General features: G+C 43.3%; 1 protein-coding gene across 3 annotated transcripts in view; it reads left to right on the top strand.

The window, feature by feature from the left end:
• The window catches only part of GLIPR1 (GLI pathogenesis-related 1), a 69754-nt gene that overhangs the window by 38406 nt on the left and 23324 nt on the right, over positions 1-8024 (top strand). The gene's annotated exons all lie outside the window — the stretch shown is intronic.

Below are 8024 nucleotides of genomic sequence, written 5' to 3'. Positions count from 1 at the left end.
CATACTGTTCATGGGGTTCTCCAGGCAAGAATTCTGAAATGGTTTGCCATTGCATTATCTAGTTGACTGCATTTTGTCAGAACTCTCCACCGTGACCTGTCCATCTTGGGTGGCCCTACATGGCATGGCTCATAGTTTCATTGAGTTAGACAAGGCTGTGGTCCGTGTGATCAATTTGGTTAGTTTTCTGTGATTGTGGTTTTCATTCTATCTGCCCTCTGATGGATAAGGATAAGAGGCTTGTACTTATCCTCTTGAGGATACTGGCTGTGGGGAAAACTGGGTCTTGCTCTGGTGGGTAAGGTCATGCTCAGTAAATCTTTAATCCAACTTTTGTGCTGATGGGTGTGGCTGTGTTCCCTCCCTGAATTTGGCCTGAGGTGAAAGTATGGTAGGGGTAATGGTGACCTCCTCCAAAAGGGCTTATGCCAGCATGCCATGCCTTCCAGGACTGCTGCGGTTAATGTCCCTGACCCTGAGACTAGGTCAACCCCTGACCCCACTGGAGACTCCTGGGCACTCACAGGCAGGACTGACGCAGTCTCTTGTGGGGTCCCTGCTCCTTTCTCCTGGGTCCTGCTGCACAAGGTCTTGTTTGTGCCCTCCAAGAGTCTCTGTTTCCCCAGTCCTGTGGAAGTTCTGGAATCAAATCCCACTGGCCTTCAAAGTCAGATTTCCTGGAGATTCTCAGTCCCTTTGCCGGATCCCCTGGTTGGGAAGTCTGCTGTGGGCCCTAGAACTTTGCAATGCTATGAGAACTTCTTTGGTGCAATTGTTCTCCAGTTTGTGGGTTGGTTGCCTGCTCAGCGGCTCTATAGTGGGGCCAATGGCAACCTCTTCCCAGAGAACTTAAGCTGCGCGCTGTGCCTCCCAAGACTGCTGCTGCCAGAGCCCCCGTCCCTGAAGGCAGGCCACCACAGGAGACGCAGGGCAGCAGCACTTGCTCTCTGGCATGTTCCAAAGTCCCACAGCCCCCTGTGCTATCTCGGCAGGAGAGAGCCCTCCTTGCCTCTCCTCCCTGGCTGCTTGGATCACAGGGCGGACCCCTCAGTCTGTCTTCCCTCTGTCTTCTGTTCCCTTTGCCTCTTTCCCCCTCGGTACAGATTGATTTGCTGGAGCCCGGGTGTTGCCTCTGAGCCTTCCAGAGGGGCCTTCTCCCTCAGGCTAGAGGGAAGGGTGAAGCTTTCCAACATGGTAGATAGATGTGTCAGTCCTGCTTGGGGAGGCCACCCAATTCTTTGGGGAAAGGATGGAAAAACAAAACTGTCTTTGGTTTACAAATGTAATCTTAACAGACCAGAAAGGTGATTCCAAAAATCCTGTCACCACCCCCAAACCTTCCCTGTTCATCTCATGAAGGAAGTGTTATTCACTCAGTCGTGTCTGACTCTTTGCAACCCCATGGACTGTGGCCTGCCAGGCTCCTCTGCCCATGGGGTTTTCCAGGCAAAAACACTGGAGTGGGTTGCCATGCCCTTCTCCAGGGGATCTTCCTGACCCAGGGATGAAACTCTGCAGGCAGATTCTTTACCAACTGAGCTACCATAGAAGCTTCATCTTATGAAGTTTGTAAATGTTAAACAAAGGGGAAACAAAATAACCCTAGAAAGAATTTGCCTGTATCTTTGAGAGGCAAATGTCCTCACAGGTCTTCTCAGAAACCTTTATTTCTGCTCTCTTTTTAATGGAAATTTTAGAAAGGGTAAAATAATTTAGAAGCTGGCTTGTCCAAGGTAATTAAAAGTTGCTTTTCCTACAGATATTAATATTTAGCCATCTATCCAAGTGAGCCTGACTTGGTTCCTCTGTGAGAACCCCAAATTTAATCCAACCTTGTTATAAACTAATGGGCTTTATATTACTGTACCTGACTCAGGATTGAAATAAGAACTGAGGCCTCACTGTATGTACATGTCTGTATGTGTCTTTTTTTTTTTTTTTTTAATCACATTGCCGCAGTTAATATGAGTTGCAGGTTCACGTGAACTGGGACATATTTAATATTAAATTTGTACCTAGTATTAATGTTTAAGTTTGCTTATCTAATAATAATAGTATAGAGATGTCTTGAGTCATCAACATGTTAAATACAATGTTAAGTATACTTTCATTGTGCCTAGGTTTAACAGAAATAAAATATTATATTTGTTAGAGATTTGTCAGCCAAAATATGCCTCAGTGTGGAAAAAACTTTAAGAAAACTAAGACACGTGTTTTCAGTAGGAGTGAAGAATAAAAAAAAAAACATATTGAAGACCTATGCATGATCAGGATTTCATAAGAGTAGATTGAATTTGGTTGGGTGAATGAGTCTTGGTGAATGAATCTTGTTTGGGAGTAAGCTAAGACTTGGATTTGACTTTTGTTTCTGTTCAGGGAAAACCTTTCTTGGAATGCCATTTTGATGACAGATTATATGACCTTTTTGCCTTCAAGTAATGTGTATTCACTTTTGAGGTCTCTGGTTATTTTGGTTGTTTTTGTTGTTCGGTTGTTATGTCCTGTCCGACTTTTGTGATCCCATGAATGGCAGCATGCCAGGCTTCCCTGTCCTTCACTATCTCCCAGAGCTTGCTAAAACTCATGTCCATTAAATCAGTGATGCCATCCAACTATCTCATCCTCTGTCATCCCCTTCATCTGCCCTTAATCTTCCCCAGCATCAGGGTCTTTTCCAATGAGTCAGTTCTTTACATCAGGTGGCCAAAGTATTGGAGCTTCAGCTTCAACATCAGTCCTTCCAATGAACACCCAGGACTGATCTCCTTTAGGATGTACTGGTTGGATCTCCTTGCAGTCCAAGTGACTCTCAAGAGTCTTATCCAGCATGACATTTTGAAAGCATCATTTCTTCAGTGCTCAGCCTTCTTTATGGTCCAACTCTCACATCCATACATGACTACTGGAAATACCATAGCTCTTACTAGACAGACCTTAGTCAGCAAAGTGATGTCTCTGCTTTTTAATAGGCTCCCTAGGTTTGTCATAGCTTTTCTTCCAAGGAGCAAGCATCTTTTAATTTCATGGTTGCAGTGACTTTGGAACCTAAGAAAATAAAATCTGTCTCAGTTTCCACTTTTTCCCCTTCTGTTTGCCATGAAGTGATGGGACTGGATGCCTTGATTTTAGTTTTTTGAATGTTGAGTTTAAAGCCAACTTTTTCACTCTCCTCTTTCACTTTCATCAAGAGGCTCTTTAGTTCTTCTTCACTTTCTGTCATAAGGGTGGTGTCATCTGCATATCTGAGGTTGTTGATGTTTCTCTTGCAATCTTGATTCCAGCTTGTGCTTCTTCCAGCCCAGCGTTCCTCATGATGTACTCTGCGTATAAGTTAAATGAGCAGGGTGACAGTACACAGCCTCAACATACTCCTTTCCCAGGTTGAACCAGTCCATTGTTCCATGTGTGGTTCTAACTGCTGCTTCTTGACTGCATGCAGGTTTCTCAGGAGGCAAATAAGGTGGTCTGATATTCCCATTTCTTTAATAATTTTCCACAGTTTGTTGTGATGCACACAGTCAAAGGCTTTAACATAGTCAATGAAGCAGAAGTAGATGTGTTTTCTGGAATCGCCTTGCTTTTTCTATGATTCAGCGAATGTTGGCGATTTGATCTCTGGTTCCTCTGCCTTTTCTAAATTCAGCTTGTACATCTGGATCTTCTTGGTTCATGTGTTATTGAAGCCTGGTTAAGAAATAAGTATTATCCAAGCCCCATTGTCAACTGATCAAATATTTAACCATGACTTTTAAGTCTTATGTCATTAAGATACTTCTGTACTCTGATGATGTACAGAAAGGGCTTCCTTATCAAGGAGATTCACAGGAAGGCTATAGAAATAATTCTAGCAGTTCCACATCAAAACGATGACTATTTATTTGAGGATTCCAGCCCACACCGATTAAAACAAGGAGCTGTCCTGGCCCTGGCGCCCCTAGACCAGGTATCCTGAGGTTTTTGCTCCATGACAGGCAGGGTTGACATTGTACTCAAGCTTGAAGCAATTACAGAAGATAGATCTTCACCCGTATGTTTCCCATAAAAATATGGGGATAAAATCTGAGGGGGGAAATGACACAGAAGGAAAGGGCACAGGGAACAGTCTTTGAAAGAATCACATAACCCAAGGACATTATATAGTCTACATATAAGCAAATAGGTCCAGGATGGTGGACTTAGTCAGTTCCCACTAGACCTTGAACCTCAATATACACTCTTACTCTTTGTAACACAACAAGCCAACTGATACAAGTGGGTGGAGGCCCAATTGAATGTAAAGAAACATAGAAATATATGTTTCAGGATCTCTCTAGATATCTACAACTTAAAAATAAGTGATGAAAGGGTTTTGTACATGGTCAGTCAGGATTGACTAAGGTTTAAAACAAGTTTGAGTAAATGAAACTATAAGCTAATGTAAAATATAAGTTGGCCTCTCTTAAAAGAGACAAATTTTCTGACAATGCTAAACTGCCTTTTGATAACCGAGTTTAAGCTTATTTAATCTGTATTTGCCTTCAAAATATTTTATTGTTGCTTTGGTTCAGTTTCACAGTGACCCATGGTCCAGCTGTATTTTAACATGTTACTTGGTGCTCCTTTGACAAGGCTTCCCAAATCAAATTATAATAAAGTTCCTTTGAACTCCAGCTAACTTTGGGGTGCTTCAAAGGGGTCTCTGAGGGATCCAAAGGAAGATATTAAACTAATCAGGTTCATATGGTATCTTAAACTAGAAGGGAAGTGTTGTCAAATGAATAATAAACTCTAAATTATATTATATGGTAATTGGTACAGATATTCTAGAGATTATATGGAATTCCTCAGAATTTTATATGTCCTGATAGAATATTATGAGTCATAATTGTAGTTATGAAGGTGTTCTATGTCACAGCAGTAACTGGGTTTAAACTTAACCTTCTTTAAGTCTTTTGTTACTATACACAGTTATGGTTTTGCTGATGCCTTTGTAAAAATACCTCCTCTTCAAAAAATTTAGGAAAAGGACTTTCAGATACATACAAGTGTCTGACTTTCAGACAATAATACTGAACTGAATAAAAAATAAATAAATTGAAGAATTCTAATGAGAAACCTAATGACTTCATACAGCTGTTAACAAAAGGGATTAGTTACATAGAACTGAGTAAACTGGTAATCAGGCTGTAATTTTTGTGGTCTCTATCTCAAAGGATTACTGGTTTAAATCTGTTGTAAAAAAAAAAAAAAAAAAAACTTCTCCTTCAATTAATCAAGACTTGCAAAAATAGTTTGGTAGATTATGCCTTTGGGAACATTTACTTTTTCTCTCTACCTAGTTGATCCTGCCAGAAACATATGCTTGTCTCAAAGATTAAACTGTGCCTAGGTGTACATGGCCAGTACAATGAAACTGCAGACAGCTCACTAAATCAGTTATGGTGGTTATTATAACTAGTTATACTAATCATTGGAGAAGGCAATGGCACCCCCACTCCAGTACTTTGGCCTGGAGAATCCCATGGATGGAGGAGCCTGGTGGGCTGCAGTCCATGGGTCACTAAGAGTTGGACACAACTGAGCGACTTCACTTTCACTTTCACTTTCATGCATTGGAGAAGGAAATGGCAACCCACTCCAGTGTTCTTGCCTGGAGAATCCCAGGGACGGGGGAGCCTGGTGGGCTGCCGTCTATGGGGTCATGCAGAGTCGGACACGACTGAAGCGACTTAGCAGCAGCATACTAATCATTGGTTAAATCTGCTCTTTGTTTTCCAATCCTGCTTTGTGTCTCTGTGCTGCCCTGTGTTGTCTGCGTTATATCCTGTCTAATCTGTAAGATTGTTGTCTCTTACAGTAACCAGTGTGTAAAGCAGGCCTCCAACAAAACTTCTATGACTAAGCACTTTTGAGGAAATAATAGTAATAGCATGATACTAGATATGGAAAGAAGCAACAAGAGAAAATATCTCTTGGATTATAGTTAGACACAATCCAGAGAATTTTAATTATTGATGAGCCCTGGTTCAAAACTTAACACCTGGAGCGACATATCAAGAATATTTTGACTGAACTGGGATGAGCCGCCCAATGCCATGGGACAAAAGTTGATCATGAAATGTTCCCCAGATAATGGTCATTCATGACCAAGAGGGGAAGACCTGAAAGACAGAGTCAGCGATTGCAGCCCTTTCATGGGAGCCAGGGAGCCCTGGGAAAAGGGAATGCCTGCCTCCTGGCAGTCCTTAGACGGCTGCCATTCCAACTACTCCCTGTGGTGAACCCCGAGGAAACACTAAGAAAGCAGAATGACAGGCCCCAGGTAGCTAAGATGTACAAAATAGGATTTAATGAGCCCTGACTCTTGCACGTTCCCATGCATAGCAAAGCACTAAATTTCCTAACTTGAGATGCCCTCTTACGTTTGAAGTTCAGTATTTCTAAGTATACAGGCATAAAGTAGCCACTTTTCCGAGAGGAACAGAGGAAGACGGGTCTTAATCATTTAAAAACCCCAGCACCAAAGGGGGCCGTTTTGCTTGTCAGACGGGGGGACTCCCAGGAAGATCCATCTGACAAGCAGAATGGCCCCCTTGCTCGCACGGGACTGTGGGCTGAACACTGAAAGGAGGCAGTTGTAACCCAGAAGGCGAATTTTATGTTTACACTGGGTCTGCTTCTGTGGCTTTCACCCTGTTTTAGTTGTTATAAACACACATCCTGGCCTGCCTCAGGGAGATCGCCTAAGCCACCAACCAGTGAAGGACTGTTGTTGCTCAGTCCTGTCTGACTCTTCGTGACCCCTTGGACTGCTGGACTATAAGGAAGGGAAACTAGCACACTGCCCTGCCCGAGGCTCGCCATCCAAGGGGACATTTGCAAGAACTGAATAGTCTTTTCACTTTGTTTCCTCACCTCCTCCATATCTCTGATCCATACAAGAACCTGGCAACCAAGCCCTGACAATAGAGCTCTTTTGAGGCGCTAGCCTGCCATCTGCTCTCAGCTGGCTCCCCCATTAAAGTTTCTTCCTTGCTGCAACCCCTCATCTCTCGGATGCATTGGCCTGTTTTGTGGCAAGCAGAGTGACCTAGGACTGGTAACCTATATATGTAAAAACAATTCCAAATGCAATTTGGTATCACTGGAAAAAGGAGTGCATTAAATTGCTAGCACTAGCAATCTAGTAATCCACTTGCTAGATATTTTAAATACTTCAGATACTTTCTTCTTTAGGTTTCTATTACAGCAAACAGTGTCAGGATAAGCTGTATACTTTTGTGGCTGAATGCAAAATGAAAATGTGGATGCCCTTTCTCAAAAATCAGGAGGAAAGTGCCACTAAAAATGCATTAATGTGTGACAGCACCGAATTAAGCCAAGCACAGGGCCCTTCTGATGATGGGGTCCAGTGGGACAGCACGGTCCTGCTCACGGCGGCTGGCCCTGTTCTTGGTCTCCCTCCTAGGCCACTGCTTTTCTTTCTTTCTTTCTTTCTTTTTTTCTCGCATGCTCTCACTTACATGTATACCCCTGGTCATCTGATGGGCATCTCAGGAGCAACAGGAGCTGAACACAACCCCTTGTCCCTGTTCCTACCCACCTCCTTCTTCACTAATTTTCCTCCTCTTGGTAAATGTTGTTTAGACCCAAACATTAACCTGATTTTTGTCCTCCCCTCTTACCCCACTCTCAACACAAAAGCAAATTCTCCAGCTTTACATAGAAGATGAAGCATGTGTGGTATGTTGTGCTAAGCAAACATCAGTTGTGTCCAACTCTTTGCAGCCCTGTGGACTGCCAGGCTTCTCTGTCTATGGGGATTTTCCAGGCGAGAATACTGGAATGGGTTGCCTGCCCTGCCCTCATCCAGATCTTTCCAACCCAGGGATCTCCTTGCATTGGCAGTAGGTCCTTTACCACTAGCGCCACCTGGCGAACCTGGTTAATTCCAGGAACCCTCACTACCGGCAGCCAAGTGGGAGTCACCATCTGCTCTCTCCAGGGCCAGTGAAGCAGCCTCCCAAACCCCCCCTGCTCTTTTC

This window comes from Bison bison, unplaced genomic scaffold, assembly GCF_000754665.1.
Source record: "Bison bison bison isolate TAMUID 2011002044 unplaced genomic scaffold, Bison_UMD1.0 scf7180017864497, whole genome shotgun sequence".
NCBI classification, from domain to species: Eukaryota; Metazoa; Chordata; class Mammalia; order Artiodactyla; family Bovidae; genus Bison; species Bison bison.
Note: the sequence above shows the minus strand (reverse complement) of the source record. Positions and strands in the feature narration are given on the sequence as shown.